Source organism: Phyllopteryx taeniolatus, chromosome 13, assembly GCF_024500385.1.
Source record: "Phyllopteryx taeniolatus isolate TA_2022b chromosome 13, UOR_Ptae_1.2, whole genome shotgun sequence".
Taxonomy (NCBI): domain Eukaryota; kingdom Metazoa; phylum Chordata; class Actinopteri; order Syngnathiformes; family Syngnathidae; genus Phyllopteryx; species Phyllopteryx taeniolatus.
In genome coordinates this window covers 13,531,553-13,557,001 of record NC_084514.1, presented here as the reverse complement: position 1 = coordinate 13,557,001, position 25,449 = coordinate 13,531,553, and the positions used below count along the sequence as shown (strand labels likewise).

General features: G+C 42.9%; 1 long non-coding RNA gene across 2 annotated transcripts in view; it reads right to left on the bottom strand.

Annotated features, from left to right (window-relative positions):
* The window catches only part of LOC133488320 (uncharacterized), a 33,419-nt gene extending 25,833 nt beyond the window's left edge, over positions 1 to 7,586 (bottom strand). The window contains exons 1-2 of one of the 2 annotated variants that reach the window (XR_009791618.1): positions 7,337 to 7,586; positions 6,969 to 7,078 (exon numbers count right to left, since the gene is read on the bottom strand). This is a non-coding gene — a long non-coding RNA (uncharacterized LOC133488320). The remainder of the gene's footprint in view (positions 1 to 6,968; positions 7,079 to 7,336) is intronic. The other variant, XR_009791619.1, reaches the window with a different exon arrangement.
* Positions 7,587 to 25,449: the final 17,863 nt, after the last annotated feature.

Sequence of the window (25,449 nt, the reverse complement as noted above, 5' to 3'; positions counted from 1 at the left end):
TCGATTCTCGATGCCCAACCCTAATTGTTTCAAAATGATGTGCTCTAATTAGACACTCTACGCAACTTTAAATACACCTGTGCATTCTGATGGAAGGCATTCATTTGGTATTATTGTGGTTATTGATTGGGGTAGTATAAACCTGAACTACATCAGGTGTTTCTCCTATTCCATCACAAGAGAGACATTACAAAATACTCAGTTTTAAGTAGTGCAAATATCAACCACAATAAAACATTTTGTAGTTTAGGTACTTTTTAAAAAAATCTTTTAAGACAAACGTATTGCTATTATTCGATTTTTGTTGTTGTTAAATGAAAGAAGAAAGACAGCATTGTTGCTGTAGGTGTTGATTTTACTATGTTGTGTTGTGGAATGTATAGTTCAAATATAATTTTGTGTAGTACGTAAGTCATCTGTTGGGGGGCGTGATTAGAAATTGTTCCTTCATGCCTCTGCTTTGAGATGAAAAGAGACAAGTGAGACTCTGTAGCAGTGCATTCCCACTCAGCATTTCAGGGAACACTTTCACAAACCACTGGTAAAAATGTTGGTATCCAGTTAATGGGTGAGACCAAATAGAACAAACAAAAGCACTTATGTTGAACACATAGGAAAGAGAATGTTTGATTCATTCTAAATAAGCCCCGTACCGATCGTGAACACCTATATTACTGTAATGCTGTCATTAATATGAGCCAGAAGAAGACTTTCAGTCGAATAAACAGCAAAGAGCTTTCCATTTTCCTCCAACTAAAATCGTTTAATGGCCAGATCGAATCACTGAAATTAAATTGTTGTATCAGCCCCGATGTATAAGCAGCTCAGCAGCCAATGGGAAACAAATCTTCAATCAACAATTTGTTGAGCGTCAATGGATGACAATCGCAGGTTCACTCATAAATCCACATATATCTTTTATTATTTATACATATTTTAAAGCTGTATGAACCACCGCAACCGCAACCATACTCTTACAAACGTGTTCCATAGTCTTAAACATGTTTTAAACTCTTAAACATATAGTAATGCGCAGTAGGACTGTACATTATGTAGATTTTAGTCCTTGGAATATGTTTTAAAAGAATGATTTTTTTTTTTCTTTTCACAGTTTTAATGTTTTAGGCCAGGAGCCATTTATTTTACCACCAAAAGTAATGACAGCATACACTCAAAATTATACAATATGGCGAATTATGGGGAATACGAATATGAAAAAAAAAAACTCCACAATGCACCGTGATATAGCGAGGGAACACTGTACACTACATGTGGCGCAAGATCCTTCATGCATGTCGGGGCAGCCTCCCAGCCTGCCCGAACTCACAGCCTCGGTAAACCATGATTGTTTTACATGCTAGGCCGCAGCCGAGATCGCACCTAAAACATGTGGTTGATACGAGGTGTGAGTGAGCCGTGTGGAGAGCAACATTTGTTGCAACAGTGCAGCTCATGGCCAGCGTGGAGTATTTTTAACTGTCGGCACTAAATGCCTCATTCAGCCCCAGCATATCAACCCCTCCACCGCCCTTCGCATAACCTCAACCGGAATATCTTCATCTCTGTGTGCACAGCACCACAGGAAGGCTTGCCAGCTGTTTACACGGAAACGCACAGTGACACAAACTTGCATACATACAAGAGTTGAAGCTGTTATAGCTGCAAAGGGTACACCAACATCATATTCAACCATATGGATTGAGAATGCATTTAGCAAGAGTCAGTGGTCCACTCGCCTGACTTTGGCGCAGGCAGCGTGGGTTCAGTTCCCACTCAGTGACGCTGTGAATGTGTGCCCTGCGACTGACTGGCGACCAGTTCGGGGTGTAGTTCAGCTGGGATAGCGCCCGGTGACCCTAACCAGGATAAGCGGTATTGAAAATGGATGGATTTAGAATGGGATATCACTTAAAAATCATATGAGTCAAGGCCGGTGAGTGAATACTTTTGGCAATATATATACATACACACACACACACACACACACAAAGTGGGTACGGAAAGTATTCAGACCCCCTTAAATTTGTCACTCTTTGTTATATTGCAGCCATTTGCTAAAATCATTACAGATAGATAGATAGATAGATAGAGAGAGAGAGAGAGATGGAGAGAGAGAGAGAGAGAGAGAGAGACAACCCTGAGGGGGAACAGTTTTTTTGAACACTTTTTCAGTACATTGTCATTGCCATTTACAGATCTCAACTGCAGGGAATGGGTCGCAAATAACAATATTTGGTTTTAACTCAAAACCACATTGATACTGGATATAAAACTATACATGAGTGTATTTTTTCAATGTATACTCTCCAACAGTAGCTACAGTAAATGGAACGTCAGTCTAATTAGTGTCACGGATAACACAGCTTTCTTACTTTTGACTCTTCTGTCAAGTCCAAGCGACTGTGGAGCAAAAAGGTCATTTAAACAACAATGCTAGTGCTGTCTTAAGAGTAGTGCTGTATATAAAGCTTCACGAAAGTGGAATATTTGAAAATACACAGTTCCCCTGCACACACATACAAACATGGTGTGATTTGGCCCAGGCCTGTACAGCCTGTTGACGACTTGGAGGAATGGAATGTCTAAGAAACTGTGCCCACACATCGAGCAGCCGCCCAAAAGCTTAAGTTGGCCTCGCACTCCTGCAGGAGGTGCAGCGAGGGAACAGCAAGAGAGGAATGCAGACAAATAACTCGTCCTTATTAAACAATGTTGCTGCAATTAAACACGCACTTTCTCACCCAGCTTGTGCTTCAATCTCTCTGATAAACTTTTGAAAATGATGGGTGGTAAAGTTTGACAAGTTGATGATTATCACTGCAGTGCAGCCGCAGGGCAATCGCTCATGTTGGTGAGCCAGTTTTATTTATGACTTAATGAATTACTCTTTCACAACTACAAGACTTTGAATATGGACCAGGAGAGGTTTTGGTTTCAAGGCAGTCTTGAACTGGCACTAACTTGAAGTTTTCCTCGGCTGCTTCAGTTTTTCCTCAGGCACTGATGAAATCTGAGGTTGTCTTGAGGAACTGCCAATATTTTACCGCACCAACTGTTTGAGACATTTCAGTGTTGCATCAAGTTGCCCCCACGTTGCCTTGTCTTTTGAGAACTCATGAATGAATGAGGGGCGCTCGAGTGGGCTGCGCATCTGTGGACTATCGGACCCGGCCCATTCTGAGGAGCCATAGGAGGGTCTTTTGGGCCACACTGAGTTCAGGCCCAAATGGGATGACAGTCAAAGAAAAAAAGAGGGAAACCAAATTATGAAGGAACAATTATGTCCAAGAGAAAAACCAAGAGAATAAGATAAGATAAGATGTTTCAAAGTATGTAAGTGTATGCATAGCCAGTGTCATTTTTTACAATAGTCTTGGGCCCTCACTACTAGCTGTTGTTTTAATAATGTTTAATAACAGCAGTTATTTATATAAATAGCAAGGCCGGTACGGCTCACTATTAGACGAACAGATGAAAAACAAACGGTTTAAAGCGGGGTGCACTGGCCAAGGAAGAATCTGGATAAAGATGCTTAGTTTAGATGCAAAGTTTGTGTTTGATATGGTAATCATAGCATGGCTAAGACCTTTGTACAGTTAAAAAGTCATTCTAACTGGCAACCTAATCAAAACAATAAATATGACCCCAAAAGAATAATGTCATATAAAATCCCCTTATTTCTACAGTTTGTTGCTGGTTGGTTTAGTCTATATTAATAGTGTTCAAGATTGCAGTTGTCTTATTTAGACACCTGACCAGATACTATTTCAGTCGGCTCACTGATTGAGGCAATTTGCATAGCCCGTGTAATGTGGATACAGCTCTCCGGCTATGATTCCCCACATTAATATTTCATTAAACACATTAAAGTGTGTTTTCAAAGTATAGGGTGACACTGCGATCTCCCACTCCAGTCACAATAGAGCTGATTCCGGAGCGGGTGAGGAGCGTAGTGTGGTTCCGAACAGACGACTTCTCGGTCATCTTATCCCGATGACACCTGTAGCGCCTCTCCACCGACAGTAAATCACGTGACCATTTCCTCACAAAGAAATCCTAACCCATGTGACCAAGAAGACAGATTGAAACCCGAGGAAACGGCATTAGGAATTAAAAATGCGAGAAAGTGGTCCCCATGCGCGCCTTGTTTTGTCATCAGTGTTCCATTAGTGTCACTTTACTCCGCACCTCTTCTCCTTCTCCCCTCAGCATGTTTGAGTCAACATGGGGAATACCGGAGACAGTTTTTGCTCAAATGCTTACAATATACCTTCTTCACACCTAAGGAGCTGACAAAGGTTGTTAGGCTGACAGGAGGTCTGAGCATTGGACTGAGACACGCAGCTATGGGGACACAAGTGGAAGGATATCTGGCAATAACACATCCAGGGACTGACTGAAAGGGCACAGCCTCTTTCGCACTGGCCTTCGAAGCTGCCATTTTCACAGCTGTGCACTGGGGCACAGTCATGTTGGAACAGGAAAGGGCCTCCATTACAACGTCACCGCTGAAGCAAAGAAATGTCCAACGCAAATATTTCTTAGGAGGAGGAATAATTCGGGTTGGTAGGGGCAGATGCTGGTAGCGTGTCGTAAACCCAAGGAGCTCTCAAGGCCCGAGAGAAGCAGGTGATTGCTGGTTAACTCTCCCATATGTCCCGCATCTGTGTTTTATTGTGTCTGTGTCTTCCTCTTTTCTTAGAAGGTTTCCCTCCTTCATTGCCATGTCCTCGAGTTTCCCCTGTGATCCGCATTCGAGGAAATTTCCTTGCGCAAGCATTGTTGCTTTTCCATTTGCTCGATGATTTGAGTTGTTTTATTTTGCCCAACTTACTCATTTACTGAACCTCAGGTAAATACTTTCTGCATATCTCCTATGTTAACCAATGTAAGTTTCCATGTGTATTCTAAGCGGCAGCAAATTAGCCTAAACTATTACCCATAACACAAAAGTGTGATATACACACCATAATGGCATATTAGATAATTGCCCAAGTGCCCACAAAGATTAAAGGGTGACTTCAGTACACCGTTGTTACACTCAATGTGTAAAAACACACGCAATTAATCGACATCATTCCCGTCGGACCCCACTCTCCATAGTCCATTAGTCCCTTTGGTCTGCCGCAATGATTGAAAACGCCAGGTCCTTGGCAGGAGCAATCTTGGGTGAGCTTCGGTCACACTACTCATTCAGAAAACAATCTCAAAGAGATACGATTTGAAAAAAAAGACGAAATCAATGGAATTGAACAGAATGAATGCATGTGAGATGTGAATCGGTAGTCATAGAGATATGCGTATTTCAAGCAATAACAGATATGCATCCATCCATTTGCCATTCCGCTTCTCCTCGCTCGGATCGCAGGCGTGCTGGAGCCTATCCCGGCTGATTTCGGGCAAGAGGCGGGGCGGGGTACACCCTGAACTGGTCGCCAGCCAATCGCAGGGCACATAGAAACAAACAAACATTCTCACATACGGGTCATTTAGAGTCTTCAAATAAACGACTGTGCATGTTTTTGGGATGTGCGAGGAAACCGGAGAACCACGCAAACTCCTCCTCAGAACCGCGAGGCAGATGTGCTAGCCAACCAGTCGTCCTCCGTGCCGCCAACAATAACAGACATTGAAACATATCCGAACCAGTGGTGTGCTGTGAGGGCCTTCAGAGCCTTCTCTACTGGCCGAAACAGTATCAAAAGCACTGACTTACAATTAGAAATTATAGTATATTTAAGATGAATACAAATGTATTTCCAGCCGTCTTTTGTTTTAATTTCGTAGCGTGTCTTGGCTGCCCAGCTTCCATCCGTGTACAGTATATGTAGATTTATGTATGTATTTCTTTCTTTCTTTCTTTCTTTCTTTATTTGTCCAATCAGATTTCAGCTTCTATGTCCCGAAGAAGCCACAATTCCGAGTGCAGGCATCAAACACCCACACACACACACACATACACACATACAGCCTTTTTTCAACAAATCAGATTTTCAATTCACTATTCTGTGCCTTGGCGAAGGTTGAGTGACGACGGCACGAACGACAGCATTTTTCCATCATCTGATTGGCCCAGCTAAATAGTCTGTCTCCCCCTCTGATTGACTGAACTGAATACGCGCATCAGACTGATTTACTGGGGAGGACGATGTCGGAAATGATTTCAATTCATTTTTCAGGCGCAAAGTAGACTTTGTCAGGCTCGGTCAACCAACATAGTTCCTGTCTGGCTTGTTTCAAGCCGGGAAATGATTCTTGGGACACTTTCAGAGCAGTATTTACTGTATGAGCACGACAGCTAACTTCCACACACAGGCAGGAAGAAAGAAAGGAGGTCTCTGCGTCTCCATCAGTGAGTATGAGGTATTTTGTTTCGCTTTTATGTTTTTGCCATGTTATTCGATCAATACTGATCGTAAACCGCTATATACACGACAACCTCTATATACTGTAGGTTTGGAACTGGTTGGTTCGCTTTAGTCATAACGGTATTCATCCACAACTATGCAAAATGCCTCTGTGTCTTCTTTAACGCCACATATAGTTATATAGCGTTTTTGCACATTATTTTGCGAGGTGGTGGTGTTATTAATCACTGCCAGTCCTCCACGTTAACATGAATATTGGAATTCAACAGCCATCAATGGCAGTGAATAAGTTAAGAGGTGGACCGAAGGCCCAGGTCCGAAACGCACCGCCCGCCACTGATTAAAACTAAACTAAGACTGATCAAAACACAAACGTGTCAACGGAGACAAATAAAACCTAAACCTCTTGCGGAGCCTATGCAGTTAAATAGGACAGTGCTTTTAGAGAATTAATCAAGTGTGTGTCTGACACATTCATAGATAGAGAGCCTATATACAATATATACAATACAAGTAGATGAAGACAAATTGCATAACATGCATGCATAATGAAACTTGTTTATAATCAGGAAAATAACCTGAAAATGATGCCTGTCTTACCCATAGTTGAATGGCATCAAACTGCGTGACAAAGGAATTAATCCTCCAGTTTCCAGGTTACCTCATTGCTGAATGGCTGTTTATATATCAACGGTCATTCGAAAAGTTTCCTGGAAGTGACCATAATTACATGCTTTAATGAAAACACATCAGGCTTTCCAGTTTATTTGGGAGGCTAAAATGTAGGTCTGTCTGCACTAAAAGGAGCCAGGCTGAGCATTATTTTGCAGTGTTTTAAAGTGAACAAAGCTTGAATTAGCTGAGCAGAGGTTTGATCTGAAGGTAGATACAATCAATCGGTTCACATGCTCGCTGCTATCGGGGGAATCCTGTGGGTGAATCGTTTTCCTTGCCTTAGTAATACTTACACCGAGCGGGGTGTAGAGACGCGCCGGTACATCGGCAGCCACGCCCGGCAAAGCGACGGACGGCCCCGGCCGCGGTGAGTAAAGCCAGAACTGCGAGCTGCATTTGAAAGTCCTGCAATTCAAATTAGTTCTCGGAGCGAGCTGAGGCCTCTATTTTCGTAGACGCCTGCGGCATGTCTGTGACGGGGCATAAATGCTGGCGTAGCCTGATTTTCATGCAAACGCATGAAAGGCTCGCCGCGTGTGATTGCCTGGTCTGCGACAAGCTGGGTGTTCCAGTGCAGCGAGGGTGTGTCCTTTGACATGTGACATTTGGTGGCAGAAAGTCGGTCTAAACTTGTGCCACCTTTAAGTCCGGAGCAGTAGGTACACCGCTGGGGAATTTGATCGGGGCAAGGTCAAGATGACTGAATGAATGAATAAGCTTTAAAATATTTTAGAATTCTAATTATCATTGTAGAAATTGAAAACAAAGCAAGAATTCCAACAGACCACTCTAAAAACCTTTTCCCAGAGGAGTGGATGTTGCTGTAACCCTCATTTATTCCCAGCACAGACATGACAGGGCATTAGTCCACTTATGACTTCTGTAAGAATGAAAATCCATTTTCTGCACCGCTTATCCTCACTAGGGTCGCGGGCGTGCCGGAGCCTTTCCCAGCTATCTTCAGGCGAGAAGCGGGGTGCACCCTGAACTGGTCGCCAGCCAATCGCAGGGCACATATACTTGTAAACAAACAACCAACCGTTCGCACGCACATTCACACCTGCGGGCAATTTTGAAACAAACAAACAAAATGCTATATGTGTTGTCATTCATTTTTTTTTCTGTCAGATGCGTAAGAAATGATGTATTTTGTTTTTTTGTATGTACAAATCACCAGAACGTCTCAACGCGCTGTTTGGAAGAACGTATCCAACTCACCAAAGGCAGTCCTTCTTAACCCTTGAATCTTTGCTCTCCATCAATACATACGACAAAATAGCATTAGCAATAAGTTCAACTATACGTATGGCCATGCTCTAATATGATAGAATTAGTAACTGTGTTTTAAGGTTTAGCCATTTAGGTGAAATTCTAAGCCGGACAGGGAGTAATTTGGACAGAGGGAAAATTGATTTTGACCATCAGCACTTTCTCCTTTTCAAACAGTGCCTGCGGCTAAATGGGTTAGCCTGTTAAACACATTACACAGGTAGCTTCTCCTTTCCTCCCCAATGATTATGTGTCTGCCTTGAGCAATTGATATTTCTTGCAAATAAGAAAATTATCATATTCCATGACTGGAAAGAGAAATGAGGGTGTTATAGAGACTCAGCACTGAGAAAGAGAGATGGAGGTACATTTTTCTCTATTTTGTATTTTTGCAAAGGGTGGGGTGCGCATATCAAATGTCCTGAGCTACACGGGACTGGTGGCGCTATCGGGCCTCATCAATACAATTATACAATGGACTGTCAGTGTGACAGAAGGAAGACTTGAACTCTACTAAGGCACATAAGGAAGCTGCAATTTAAGGCCCAAACCACGCATTGTTCTCATAAATCATATTGTCGTTCCACTGAATTTGTATTTTTTTGCTGACGTGAAAAGCATTTTCCAGTGACTGGATCTGTCTTATCTTGCAAGTAACAATAATGATCAGTGGGGAGTCTGGAGCCATAAAGAATCCACAAGGCATCAGTTGATAGCAATGAGGTGTGTGCCATGATGTGGTTATTGAGCTTACTGCATATCCGGCCTTTCCCTTACAATGTTCCTACCCTGTGGCCCCGACATCTGGTTGCAAATTGTATAGCTGGAGCCCCTTGGCGGTCTAAACAGAACCACATGTGCCAACCTGATAGCGGCCCTCGGCTTGGAGGAGCACTTAACGTGGCCGGTGCCTGTGAGATGAATGGTCACAATTGCCACTGGACCTGACCCGTCAGCATACATGTTACATTCCTCCTTACATGTTCACTCGCAGTTAGTTTGGGTGGACAAGCTCTCTCACTTTGCCCTCACGTGCACAGCTCATCCATCCTACATCCTCTCATGGGTTTTTGTGGCTGCGGTGCCCTCAGGAGTGGCCGCGCGATAAGGAGCATTTACTGTCGGACCGGTCCGCATACAAACAACACCAAACACACTAATGACAGTGAGACAAAGCCACAGGCCACAGACATCCAGTAAACAGCAGACCACAGTCCACAAGATGTAAGCTCTCTCCTCCATTACAACATGCAGGTATTGAAAACAGCGGCACCACCTTTCTCTCAGAGTTTCTTAGTGCTTTCTCTTAGTACTTGCATAATTGACGAAAGTGCGCTCATATACAGTCAGTGGGAAGTTTGTATTAGGGGCAGGGGCTATTTCTTTCTTTGTCATGTGTGCAGTGGAGCCTCGAAAACGCACAAGTGGTACATTTTTGTGTTCACTCAAAATACAGTATTTGGTGCCAGTGATAGCAAAAGATGAATCTTGTGATATGATATATTGTGACCTTAGAGCCAGAAACAGAACTTTTTTTGTCAGATAGTAAAACAGATGGTTGCTCAGTACAATACAGTATGAGCAATACAATTAATTATCCGTTAGATGCACACATTGCTAAGTGTCGACAGATAGACACCCCAAAACTAATTTCAGCGATACCTACAAAACACCCCGGACGTGACAGCATCGCCTTTGCGTCGTCAAACGGAAAGCAGTTTTATTTGATTGTAGTTTGTGTACCGTGATTACGTTTTTAACACTCAGCTAGGAAACTGACTTGAAAACTATCCACCGTAGAATTATTATGATGGTTTTATTATTATTTATTCATCCATTTCTTTTCTTTACTGGCAACACTTTGGACCCGGAACAAATCAATTCATCTGGCATTCATGATATGTTATGGAAATGTTTGTTGTGAAATTCGAACTTGGAAGTCAACCACTGTCACAGAACCAATTGTGTTTGACGTTGGAGGTTCCACTGAATTGTATACTTAAACAGAGCAGTGATTCGATTGGGAAATGAATGTGGAGTAATGTAGTTTGTCTGTTTGGCTATCTGCTCCTGCCAGCTCTTTCTCGCTGGCAACGGCTCGTTTTCCCTTCAGGCGGCCGAGGAGGCTTGGACTGGCATAGGCAGATGTTTTCATTGGGCTTAAGAATCGCAAATGTTCGTAGCCCACAAATTCTGCCAAGCAACAAGTGGCTGGGCAAATGTGTGGTGTGACCAAGAACGAGATCGAAAAATTGTCTTGATCAACTATTCTTCAGCCAAATAGTTTCTCACTTAGGTGAGTTGTTTCATCATGAATCCTAAATGTTTTGCTTTGTCTGGGCAATTCATAACATTGCTGCGGGTAGTTAGAGTGGAATTTCAAAGAGACTGTGACAAAGTAAAGCAATTACTGTACTTTCCAGGTATGTAGTAACTTGCTACCTTCCAAATAATTTTCAAATAGTCCCTGTATACAATACAGGCCAGTGGCCCAGCTACTGTGGAATAACTGTGTCATTGGCTCGCCTTCTTACAAGTCAAAGCAATGAACAAATTTGGATTGTTGAGTCAGGCAAGAGGAATAATCCATCTCCGGCTTGTCTAATACGCTCTGCAGCCATGTGCTTCCAGTTACGTTAGCGCTCAGTCCTGAGCAGAGGTTAAGTGAAACTACCTGCTGCTCTGCGTCGGGCGATTATTTGCTTTGTCCGCAGCGCTGCCAGATCATAAAACACTTTCACCCTGCATGCTCCCAAAGTCCCTGAGGTTCATTATTGTTACGCCCAGATGTGTTGTTACTGTTTAAAGGCACCTTTTTTAATGTGATGCTGTGACAACCCACTGTGGGCTTTTATTAACAACAGCAGCTAAATATCACGTCATTTTTGTAAACAACAAAAAACAACAAAAAAAGATGCCCCACCTCGTGCATAATGACAATATTGATGATTGCGAGTCTGGAAGTGATACAGTAAATAATGAAAAATGAGGTTTCTACTGGCAAATGAGATGTGACATGAAAGTGAACTGGAGGCCTGGCTCTGGTTTCCTGTCTGAATGACTGCTAATTAATGCAGCAGACGAAGGTCATCATTCTTTTCTGGTCTGAGAATGCCGCAAGCAGTTCTGGGACCTCAGTCATTCACGCGCAACATTGTTGTGCTTTTTCATTTTTGAAGAATCCATGTCAATTCGTGGATTTGTACATTTTGTGTGTGCTTGAGCCTATCCCAGCTGACTTCGGGGGAGAGACGGGGTACACCCTAGAATCTGGAAATGTACCTTACTTTTTTTTTTTTTTTACACCACACAAACGCTGCAAGAAAACAGAGAGAAGATCAAGGCTTTTTCACCCTCTATTAGTTCGGAGAGCCCGTCCATACTTAAAGGTTTCCAAAACCGCAGATGATTAGTCAACGTCACTCCGCTTGACTTCATTTGCAAGATTGGGAGATCAAAAGGCCATGGAGATCCTCTAAGATGATCTATAATCACTCGAGACTCCAGCAGCATCATTAAATACTGTAGTATGGGTGTCTTTGCCCCAGTGCCAGCTCCAAATTTCTGCTCTCTTGAGCAGACGCCACTCATGGGGAAACATCGGCGCCTCCCATAGACTGTGATTAAAGTAAATGAATGAAATAGATACAAGGAAATTGAAATGATTAGTTTTTATAGTAACCGCGATGACTGGCAAGGCCCCCGGAGCTTTCCAACAGGAACAGCTGAGCCAATACGGCCATTGCGTTCAACTGTAAATTAGGGTAGACGAGCAAGCAGAGAGGGTACTTCATAATAGCAGCAGAGCAACGTTAAGACACAAATTACATTCACTCTGCATTCCAGCCCAAGGGTTTCGCCATGAAATACAGTCAGCTTTCCCAAATCCCCGAAACAATGTCTGCTTTCGATCACAGGCATTGACATTTCTGTCACACAAGAATGTTATTCCCAGCAAAACATCATTTTTACGGCGATTTCAGTTTGATGTAGGATGTTTGAAATGAAACTCAAACGTAAACTCCAACTAAAGGCTTGACCCTTGACCGTATTTACAGGAAAGAAAAGACACACACATGCTGGTTCTCTTCCAAGTTGTTCTCATTTCCATCAGCTGGCTGCATAATAAAGAAAGTCAATCAAAGTAAGAGGCTGAAACTTTTGTCATCAATAAATCTTGATGTTTTGTAGCTTTTAAGTAACATTTATCGCTTTCAGTTAACCATTGTATCATACCTAAAACAAAATAAAACAATTCTACAAAGTTCTCGCCCTTTGAAGACTCCTGACTCGGGCTGGAGGGAGAAAAATCCGGGAACTTTGATAAAGGTCATCTGAAAATCTTCGGCTCGAAGCGTCACCGGGACGATGTTTCCACAAGGACATTTCCTGCAGACTCACGCCACCCGCTGGTGCAATGCTGACGGCGAGGCAGTGGAAAGGACAGAGAACGTCAAAAAGGCGGGATGATTTCAAGCTCAAACGTAAAAGGCAAGCAAAGTCCCATGCATCTACTGCAAAGCGGAGCTGGTGAACCACAGCAGCCCGCCAAATGTGATACAATATTTCAACAGAAATCTTTTGGGATGTAAACTTCAGCTTGACAAACGTAACAATTTGTGTTAATTGAACTCATGTAATACAGCCCATCATTCCCCACCGTTTTTTAGAGCCAGGAGTTCAAATAAATATCTGGGGCCGGGGGGGGGGGCCTGTCATTTCCATTGTGCATTATTTGGTAACGGTATTATATAACAGTTAGTTCTGAGTCGAAGCAAATTGATTGGACAAGAGTGATTCTAAGGGTGATTGTAAAACATCACTCCCTCTGTTTTGATTTGGCTGAATTGTTATTTTGTACTGTTTAATCATTAACCAACACCAAATAATCAATATAGCGACATAAATACATTTTTGAATACAAGATCTATTTTTATCCAATTATTCAATTCATCAATGGAATGATCGAGCGTTTGATGTTATAAATGCATGCACGGTGTATGAATACATTTCTAAAATGACCTCTCGTAGAAGCAAGCGTCATGATATAGTTTTATAGAGACTTTCATTTTCATTAGCTGTCAGTGTTTTACCGTTCTGAACAGAAATGATGAATTTCATCCTCAAATTTTCAACTTTTGATCACCAAATTTGAGTCGGCTCACTGGGGTGTGAGAAGTCAAAAATTCACCAGTCAAACATTAAATTCAACCACTAGTACATTTACTGTATCTGATGCAGAAATGATAACTATAATTGGGCATCTTAATTGAGAAATTTGAATGTGCTTAACATTATTATTTATTTTTTTTAGTTTGTAGTAAAACAATAATGTGCAATAATTATATTTTAGCAATAAAAACTTCCTTTTGGTTAAAGAGCTATATACTGATGCAATAAACATTACAGAGAGATCCAAATATAAGTTGGTAATTATCAATGCTGTTAAATTCATGGCAATTTTGCCATGAAGCTTACATTGGGCGCTGGCCCGATAAATTTATGAAGCGCGATATGTCTGTCGGCGCCCAGCATGAGATCACATCCTGAGCTTTGGGGTTGCTTCATCGGTACATCCTGGACATGGCTGATTGCGAAACAGACATTTTCAGCACAGCGAAAACATGTTTGTGAGTTTCGTCCCTTTTCGGTTTGATTGATTAAGCACCCATAAGGTTTCCTTTCTTGGCTTTCAACACACCTTTTTTATCTGCCATCACTGGTACGCTTGTGCGCAGCCCTTTAGATGTTCACTGAGTTTATTCAATCTCATCTTGTGTAACATGAAGACTGTTGGACCTTCAAATTATTGCTTAGGTTTTGAAAAATAATGCTCCAGAAATGCTGGGTCGAACTCCAAATTGTCTAACTTTTGGAGTTTGAGTCCTCCTCCAATTCAAACGAATTACTCTTCCATTTGAATGTGCGACACTTTTCTTTTCGATAACATTCATGGTACAGTATTTGCAACTTGTTCACTATCATTTTTTTTCACTGCACCTAATTTTCAACGTAGACCTTGCGGCACGTGTGTAAAGGACAATCGATGCTTTCCGCATTACACGTTGGCAGACTGCATCGCAGGGCCGTTCATTCTACACTTTGGGCTTCACGTAGGTACGCGTTCTACACCTGCCCATTGGTCCACGCATTCGCAATAATATTATAATGAAAAGAAACAGCTCCTGTGTTTGTTGTAATGTTTTGGATAGTTCACGTCACGGGTTTTGAGCCATCAGGCTATTTCTATATTATTTGAAGTTTGAATAATAAAGATGGGGATACTGGTGGATCTTTTCACAAAAGCTAGCGGCAAAGCAGGTGCCATTGTTTTCCGTTGCTGTGGCGCATGCGTGGTCGATGTGCTTCCTATGCGTTACAGGTCAGAGGACAAAGATGCTATGGGGTCAGTTAAAATACATATTTGCATTGTTTATATGTTATGTAATACATGCACGTCACTTCCAGCAAGGTGTCATCTATAGTTTAGCTAAAAATTGGGTTTCTATTACACGTATTGAGCACTCCCCGAACATACCCGAAGCTCAAGACACCAGGGTGCGGTTACTCTAGCCACCGCAAGGGCTACCGGAAGTGACGTTGCAATTGCCAAACACAGCGCGCTGCACACTGTACGCAATAGCGAGCAACGTGTTGGATCGTGAGGAGGAGGAGGATTTCGACGTACAGGAGCACCCGACTGAACTTGGCATGGTCAAAGCGTACATGTTTGAGCCGATTGGGAGGTCGGAACCTGACAGCGATGAGGACGAGCGGCCAAGTAGCGTTTTCTATACAACAGGAAAAAAAAGAGAGTGGCCGAAGCATGTCTTTTTATACAGTCATGGCTAGAAATAAGGGCACGTTTTGGCACGACTATACGTATTATATATCTATATATATATTTCAGTGAGGCGGCACGGTGACCGGCTGGTTAGAGCGTCAGCCTCACAGTTCTGAGGACCCGGGTTCAATCCCCGGCCCCGCCTGTGTGGAGTTTGCATGTTCTCCCCGTGCCTGCGTGGGTTTTCTCCGGGCACTTCGCTTTCCTCCCACATCCCAAAAACATGCATTCATTGGAGACTCTAAATTGCCCGTAGGTGTGAATGGTTGTTCGTTTGTATGTGCCCTGCGATTGGCTGGCAACCAGTCCAGGGTGTACCCCGCCTCCGCCTCCTGCCCGATGACAGCTGGGATAGGCTCCAGCACGCCCGCGACCCGCGTGAGGAGAAGCGGCTCAGACAATGGATGGATGTTTCAGTGACACGGCACAAGCTTTTGCATAGCATGCAGTATTCCTATATATCGTGTGCCCTTCGCTCGAGTAGCTTTAGAACACGCTGCACAGAGTCTTTGCCGTTTCTGTTGGCTTGTCAGTACAGACGACAGCACTGAAAAGTACTGTGTGGGTCTTTTTTTCCTTACTGCCCAGTGCATAATGACCATAATAGAGTCGTAGGTACAGTGGGTACGGAAAGTATTCAGACCCCCTTAAATTACAGCCATTTGCTAAAATCATTTAGGTTCATTTTTTCCCACATTAATGTACACACAGCACCCCATATTGACAGGAATAAAAACGGAATTTTTGAAATTTTTGCAGATTTATTAAAAAAGAAAAACTGAAATATCACAACCTTTATATGCTACGCTCACGAGCATGACTATGGTTTGATTACATGATTGTTTAGAGCCGAACTTGCTAAAATTGTGTTTTCTTTATGGCTGGTGTCTTGGGACAAAAGGTAAATACATGTATATAATTTATTTCTACAAATATGATATGACATATGTCAACAAGAACGAAGCTTAAACAGTGAATATTTTCATTTTTGAGGGCGCTGTGGTGACATCTTGTGTTGAGAAAAAAAATCAATTGTAGCCGTGTAAAGTTCCTAACGGTTGGGTTGGCACGACCCCCTTCACCATTCAGCCGCACTGGGAGGAAGGACTTTTTTTGCCGACTAGGAAGCTGGTTACGCATACCGGATTGGACCGAGGCCTGCGAGTGGTGCAGTTTCATGTGTTCCACTACTTCTTCTGGGCCGGGCCTCCCTTGCAAATAATTAGACACTTCGCAAAACCAAAGCGCCTCTGCTCAGTGACACAACACCACGGCAATATGTATGAGAAATTCCCCACCTCAAACTCATAGCATGCAGAAGCTGTTTGGACAGTTAATCTCGCTAGCAAATTACAGACTTGGGTCAAAGTGAAAAATGGGTGGTATAATTTATAAAGCATGCATATGGAGTAGCAATTTCAAACATGGGTAAAACTAGAAATACTTCACATTAGCAAGTGTTTTGTCAAATACTGTAAATTAACCCTAAACCAGTGCAAAGTGTTGCGGTTAAAAAAGACAAAAATGAAACACAGCCTAATGAGGTGGATTAATGCTATCACAATATCCATAAGGCTAAATGATATATATCCATCAATACACTACATGTAATAGGCAATCACAGTTAAACAGTAAACCCAATATTAATCACCATGCACAATGTCCAACTGCAAGTGTAGCCTTTATATCCTGACTACCTGGCATAGGAACCACAGTGAACCAATCACACCAAGTGTGATTTATTCCTCTCAACATTCTCTCATCACCTGTTTCCTCTCTCGAGAAGCCACACATAAGGCTCCGCCGGGCCCCAGTTCTTTTCCACCTTGCAGCATGACGACAAAGGCGCAGGCCCTACAACAGTACGCGGAGTCTGCGGAAAGGCATGCGGGGAAAGAGAAGAGTATACTTTTTTTTTATCACAGAGGAACAAAAGTTGACACGTGGAGCAACACTGGCCCCGTGAAAAGCACTCCAGTAAGTCAAAACAGCTGCATGAATGTGCATCTTGCTGAGGGGCTGTGTGGGGGGCGTGGATGCCATGGCCGGTTGCCAAGTTGGAAGCTTCAGAGATTCATACGAGGGCACAAAATGTCGCATACACTCGTGGTCAAACCAAAACCACCATGACCATGGGGGAAGTGACATCATTCGCTATGGTTTGGCAGGCAGCTGTGATGGCATTATAATAGTGATGGCCTCACACGTGAAAAACCATCCAAAGATGGGTTAACCACTGAGGAAAAGACATGATGAGAGAAGAAGGCGAATGTTACTGAATGGGTTTTTTTTATAGCCAAACAGGTACAGTATAATCAGACAGCGCTTGACCAACCACCAATATGGATTTGTATTATCAGGACATTTTATGGAGACATTTATGGTGCTCCGACCATAAATCCCATGTGACACATTTCATCATACACTGTAGAACAAGATTGTGGTTGTTACAAGCATTGGATAAACCCAAATTACTTTCAAATGTCATATCAATGTTCAGACTCTAAAGGGAACTGTAACTTCATTAAAGACAAAATGTGTTCATATACCATTTCCTCACAGAGGCAAGAGGAAGAGGTAATTCTATGAATAATGGTCAATCCATTTTATCGCGCTATGAACATATACCATTGTGATTCGGTCAAAATTAACCAGAACAATCAGCACTCTCTATGGAGCTCCCTGCCTGCTTTTTTTCCATCCATCCATCCATTTTCTTTATCGCTTATCCTCACTAGGGTCGCAGGCTGCTGGAGCTTATCCCAGCTATCTTCGGGTGAGAGGCGGGGTACGCCCTGAACTGGTCGCCAGCCAGTCGCAGGGCACGTAGAAACAAACAACCGTTCGCACTCACATTCACACCTACGGCCGATTTAGAGTCTTCCATCTACCTACCATGCATGTTTTTGGGATGTAGGTGGAAAACAGAGTGCCCGGAGAAAACCCACCCAGGCACAGGCACGGGGAGAACATGCAAACTCCACTCAGGCGGGGGCGGGATTTGAATCCCGGTCCTTAGAACTGTGAGGCAGATGTGCTAACCAGTCGCCCACCGTGCCGGCCCTGCTCTTTTCCAAACAGTTTAAATCGGCTTTATTTATGTATTTTACCCCAATTGTTCTTGTATCTTCAGCATCTTTTCATCGATAAAGTGAAGCCAGTGATGTCACATGATCTTGTTTGACAACATCATAAAAGGTGCGATTGTTGAATCACCTCGTGACTTTATTTTTACGACCATTTCCGAAAGAAAGTCACTTCCTTCATAGAACATTCCATACACTCTATGGGAACACGTTTTAGCCTCCTGATTTTTAATCCTTAATCATACCATAATAGCTGCTTCAATTGTTTCAATGTTGCGGGCGATGTTTTGGAGAGGTTCCTTTTTTGTCCCACCATAACTATGCCTCAGTTGCACAAACCAAGGTCTATAAATGTATGGTTGGAGGAGTTTGGTGGCAAAGTCAATCCATTTTGAGAACTCATTCCGACATCAGTGACCTCTGAAATATTCTTCTGGATAAATGGAAAGAAATTCACACAGACACACTGCAAAATCTCATTCAATGTCTTCCCAGAGGAGTGGAACTGTTGCTAACTGTAAGGTTGAATGATTTCTTTATTTTTGTAACTTTCAGTTGCTGTAGGTGAAATGTCATGTGTTCCCGATATTACAGTGAATGTTGTTTTGATGCAACAGTCTTTTGAAATAGCTTTCCTAAGCTTTTTGCCTTCAGGATGCTGAGACACTTTACATTCATTGTTGGGGTTTTCAAACAAATGATTCTCCTGAAGCATCCCAAATGTGTGTTTACTTACAAGATTCAATATTATCGTGATGTCTGAGCTGAATTCAATAGATTCCTTCTCTTTCCGTTGCGCCTCTGCTGCAATCCGATATGACAACAGGAGATGGGCATGGATCATTCTCTCTGGCGCAGCCCTTTCTAACTTCATCAAAGGGACGCAGCGAGCCCCACGAGGGTGACATGAGAGTCTGAAAACACCCTGGTCCATTACTCAGACCGAGCGGCTGGAGGTGAAGCGTTCCCTCAGAGGCTTTTGGCTTTAATGGACTCTGTTAAACACATTCTCTCGGTATATTACTTTTTGCCTCGACCCCTGTCTGGTTTCTGTGTACTCGAGCTTGTTGTGGACCATGCTGTCTTTTCGTTCTTTTCCTCCGCTAGTAATAATAATGAAATGTTGTTGTTTTTTCCCGATACAGGTAGGTTAACCTTTTAAGATTTAAAAAAACGGACCTGAAATTGTGTCTGAAATTTCTTTGGGCACTCGGTCTGCTACTCCACCCAAGAGTGCGACAATAGATCCAGCAATTGGAAACTCCTCGTTCATTAGCACACAACTCGACATTGCTGCACGGTGTCTCCCTTACACATACTAGAAATATTTGGATAGATTAATTGAACATAATTCATTTCCGGCGGCACGGTGGACGACTGGTTAGAGCGTCAGCCTCGCAGTTCTAAGGGCCCGGGTTCAATCCACGGCCGCGGCTGTGTGGAGTTTGCATGTTCTCCCCGTGCCTGCGTGGCTTTTCTCCGGGCACTCCGGTTTCCTCCCACATCCCAAAAACATGCATTCATTGAAGACTCTAAATTGCCTGTAGGTGTGACTGTGAGTGCGAATGGTTGTTTGTTTGTTTGTTTGTGCCCTCCGATTGGCTGGCAACCAGTTCAGGTTGGACCCCGCCTCCCGCCCGATGACAGCTGGGATAGGCTCCAGCACTCCCGCGACCCGCGTGAGGAGAAGCGGCTCAGAAAATGGATGGATGGATGGATAATTCATTCCAATTGCCTGTGACACTGGATTAGAATGACACTTTTTCCACACAAACTACTGAAAGGTATTGACTACATTTGTTTGGTCAACTATGAGGAAAATTACAATTAAAAATGATAGCTTGTTATTTACTTCATGTATATTTTTTTTAATGAATTCATTTCATCAATTTTCTATACTGCTTTCCTGTTCAGGGTCATGGGGAGATGAGACCTATTACAGGCAGCTGACAGTAGGCGAAAGGCAGCCCGCTTTGGATTTGCCAAACAATCACAAAAACATTCATTCAGTACAGCACAGCGGTGGTGTGTTTAGCACAGCAGCTTGGCAGGAGATCTGGGTTGGAATTTTGATTGAAGCACCGCTGTGTGGAGTTTGTTCTCCCTGTGCTTGCGTCAGTTTTCACCAGATACTCGCGCTTCCTCCCACATCACTATTGTTAAATGAAGACGGTGATATACAGTCCCCTCCAAAAGTATTGGAACGCCAAGGTCAATTCCTTTGTTTTTGTTGTATACTGAAGACATTTGGGTTTCAGATCAAAAGATGAATATGAGACAAAAGTTCAGAATTCCATCTTTCATTTCATGGTATTTACATCTAGATGTGTTAAACGTATTAGAACTGACATCCATCCATCCATCCATCCATTTTCTGAGCCGCTTCCCCTCACTAGGGTCGCGGGTGTGCCGGAGCCTATCCCAGCTGTCATCGGGAAGGAGGCGGGGTACACCCTGAACTGGTTGCCAGCCAATCGGAGGGCACATACAAACCAACAACCATTCGCACTCACAGTCATGCCTACAGGCAATTTAGAGTCTCCAATGAATGCATGTTTTTGGGATGTGGGAGGAAAGCGGAGTGCCCGGAGAAAAGCCACGCAGGCACAGGGACAACATGCAAACTCCACACAGGCGGGGGCGGGGATTGAACCCCGGTCCTCAGAACTGTGAGGCTGACGCTCTAACCAGTCGTCCACCGTGCCGCCAGAACTGACATTATTAAATTAACTTAAAGTGAATAACATTTAATATTTGGTGCCATAACCCTTACTTGCAATAACTGCATCGAACCTGCGACCCATTGACTTTACCAGACTGTTGCATTCATCATTTGAAATGCTTTTGCAGCCTCTTTCAGCTCTTGTTTTTTTCTGAGGGTTTATCTCCTTCAGTCTCCTCTTCAGGAGGTAAAATGCATGCTCTATTTGGTTAAGGTCCGGTGATTGACTTGGCCAGTCTAAGACCTTCCACTTTTTCCCCCTGATGAAGTCCTTTGTAGTGTTAACAGTATGTTTTGGGTCATTGTCTTGTTCCGTGATGAAGCTTCTCCTGATTAGTTTGGATGCATTTTTCTGTTCTGGATGGATTTTCTGTACATCTAGAAGTAATATATATGTGTATATGTGTGTATATATATGTGTGTGTGTGTGTGTGTGTGTGTGTGTGTGTGTGGATGTAGGCTAGGCTTTAGCTGACACAGCATTCATTTCTACTTCAGGCCACAACATAATTGAGACTGAATCAATCGAGATTCCAACCGAGTAGTGCACTCCATTTTGCCTCAGTTGCCTCATTTCTACCTTTAAAATTCATCCATCCATCTTCTTTACCGCTTCTCCTCACTAGGGTCGCGGGCTGATGGAGCCTATCCCAGCTATCCCAGCTATCTTTGGCCGACTGGTTTGAGCGTCTGCCTCACAGTTCTGAGGACCCGGGTTCAATCCCCGTCCCCGCCTGTGTGGAGTTTGCATGTTCTCCCCGTGCCTGCGTGGGTTTTCTCGCTTTCCTCCCACATCCCAGAAACATGCATGGTAGGTTAATTGACAACTCTAAATTGCCCATAGGTATAAATGTGTGTGCGAATGGTTGTTTGTTTGGATGTGCCCTGCGATTGGCTGGCAACCTGTTCAGGGTGTACCCAGCCTCCTGCCCAATGATAGATGGGATAGGCTCCAGCACGCCCGCGACCCTAGTGAGGAGAAGCGGCTCAGAAAATGGATGGATATATATATATATATATATATATATATATATATATATATATATATATATATATATATATATATATATATATATCCATCCATCCATTTTCTACCGCTTATCTGAGGTCGGGGCAGTAGCTTTAGCAGGGACGCCCAGACTTCCCTCTCCCCAGCCACTTCATCCAGCTCTTCCGGGGGGATCCCGAGGCATTCCCAGGCCAGCCGAAGGACATAGTCTCTCCAGCGTGTCCTGGGTCGTCCCCGGGGTCTCCTCCCGGTGGGATGTGCCCAGAACACCTCACTGGGGAGGCGTCTGGGAGCCATCCGAACCAGATGCCCCAGCCACCTCATCTGGCTCCTCTCGATGTGAAGGAGCAGCGGCTCTACTCTGAGATCCTCCCGGATGACCGAGCTTCTCACCCTCTCTCTAAGGGAGAGCCAAGGTCACCCTGCGGACGAAACTCATTTCGGCCGCTTTTATATATATATATATATATATATATATATATATATATATATATATATATATATATATATATATATATATATATAAATATATATATATATATATATATATATATATATATATATATATTTTTTTCTTTTTCTTTTTTTTTCTTTTTTTTGGGGGGGGAGCTGTTTTTTGGGGATGTTTTTGTAATTGTACTTCCTTTGAAGTGGAATGACAAATGATGGGGTGGCAGTAATTCATCTGTAAGGAATTTAATTAGGAAACGTCGAATCACGTTTCGACTCCCACCGTAGACAAAAATGAACACACGTCTGCTGTCCAGGTGCCCTTGAGCAAGGCACCGACCCCCTCACTTCCCCAACCCTAACTCATGAGGTGTAGCGCTGCTTGCGCACCCCTTCACCCTGATATTGCTCGTTGCATGTCTGCATGTGTGTGATGTGGTTCTTTGTGTGGTGTGCAACAAAAATATACAGCAAAGTGTAAACATTGTATTTCCCCCTGGGGGATTATAATCAGTATATAAATAAATAAAAGTTACAAATTATAGGAAACCTTTCTGGCCAAGTCATAGAGACAACAATTTGTGTATGGATCGGTGTTGTAAATCTCAAATAATGTCAACAGTAGTTATTTCTGTGCCTGTGTGATATAAGGAATAGATGAGATGAAATGCATATATATATATATATATATAATTACATAACAATTTTTTCAAAGAAGAATTCACTTTTATTTAAACCAAGAGAGATCACTGAGAGCAAACCCTTATTTTCAACATATTTACCCTAAGTAGTAATATATACTCGACATTATTCCCAGGCGAAAAGTCTCTCCAGCTGGAAAATAGTTTAAATGCTGTGTCTCACAAAATCCCTTTGCTAAAGGATCTTTTCAATCCTTAAATAGCTCAAAAGGTAAATCGACTAACCGCAAAGAAAAGGCTCCTTTATTTGAATCAATTTGTAGGCTGTTGTCTTGCACAGCTGTTTGTCCTGAGGTTTTTCTCTGTTATCAACCTTCATCAACAGCACATTGTTTGGTCAATGAGAACTTCAGTATTACAGAAGCAAATCTTTTACCATTACACTTTTGGGCCCTGCTCAAGGGAAGTCACTCTGCTTGTGGGTATTTTTTTTCTAACTCCTCCGTGCTTTTATCTAAAATGAGAGCTCATATTGTTTTTGGCCGGTGGAAACCAAGGAGCATGTGAATTCTGAGGATCAACCATGATGGGGAAAAAAATAGTTTGATTTCATATTCCCATAGACGTTTAACTGGCAGGAAATATCAGGGAAAGGTTTCCCTCTTGTGGTTTATTACAGCTTTGACACGCACATGCACTGCATGGGCACGTTACTTCATTGTAGTGGGTATACTGTATTGAGCTCTAAAATTTGAGTTGTGTTCAATCTGCCTTTACAAAAAGGCTCCATTTTGATTGATACAATCAGAGAGCTATTCATTTGACCATGAGTTTATTATTTTGGTTGTAGCATTATCATTTCCGAGCCAGTGACTACAGGTGTGAATGTTGGTGTCAGTATATATGCGCCACGGCGTGCCTTTCGCCCACAACCATGGACGGATGGCTGGATGAACAGGGGAGTGGGTGGACGGAGGGCTTGGTGGGTCGGCGTAATGTGTTACAGTACATTACAGTACAGTACATAGTTTCCATACTGTGACGTATGCATATAGCAGAAGAAGGTAACATTAGAGACTTAACAGTACAGTGCACAACGTAAAACTACAACCACAATATTTCAGCAATAGCTCGCTTTCTCTGAATAATAGGATGGATATCTTTGCGAAGGCAGGTTTTTTTTTATTATTATTTGGCTCGTACAAACGCACATGCACATATAGCTAATGTTGTGGCCCGTGAGTCTACTCAAGTGTACTTCCCTCTCATAGTCCCACTTGGCCACCCACTTATTGGAATCATTCAAACTTTTTATTGCTGTCCTTTGAGTTTATATTGTTGTTGCACTTTTGTTTTGATCAGTAATTATGATCATAAAGTTAGTGGCTCATTCCATTGGATGACAACTCAGGAGACATCTATGTGCCCGCAATGTACGAGCTGTATCCCTGTGGTTGCTGCTAGTGGAAAAGCCATAATGGCCTTTAATTGGAGGTTTAATTGTGTGCGGTGGAGCAAAAGCTCTGGTTGCAAAATTGGTGGTATTTGAGTGCATAGATACATGCATCTTTTGTCTAGGTGTAGTTGACACTCACCAAATTGACTTCCCCTTCTGGCCTGTGAACGGCTAAAGAAGAAAGTACCATTAGCATCCTTTGGCCAGCGGGGAAAGGAGATAACAAGTGAGTCAAGATCCGTATGGACACACATACACGGGCATTTATGTTGACACAAAGATCTTTTTGGTGTGAGGGACTTTATAGAGATCCTTTTCTCAATAGCGCAGTGATCCATGCCCTCTGGAAATGTAGTAAAGCAACAGCAGCTCAGACATGACTGCTGGGATGACTGATAATGTGCTGTGAAGAATGGTTCCAGATGAAAATGTGCTTAATGACATATGACCATGAAAGAAGAAGTTCCCCTTTAGAACAGATGTATTGCTGCAATAACAGAGTGTGTCTTTCGCCTGAACACTCAGAGGTGTTAATAAGATACCCAAAATGCCATGATGAAACTGTCTTAAATACATTTTCTGTTCAACCAGAACATTATTTCTTCAAACTGATTAACTTAATATAATCAGTACTCATACCTTTATATTACATCCACCGATTTGGCTTTCAGTCACTGATGCTGTAGCGGTCCACTCGCCTAACTTTGGTGCGGGCAGCGTGGGTTCAGTTCCCACTCAGTGACGGTGCGAATGTGAGAACGAATGGTTGTCTGTGTCTCTATGTGCCCTGTGACTGACCGGCGACCAGTTCAGGGTGTAGGACGCCTTTCGCCCGAAGTCAGCGCCCCGTCACCCTAACCAGGCTAAGCGGTGTTGAAAATGGATGGATGGATGGATTTTGTTTTCATTTCCATTTGTTTGTGTTATAG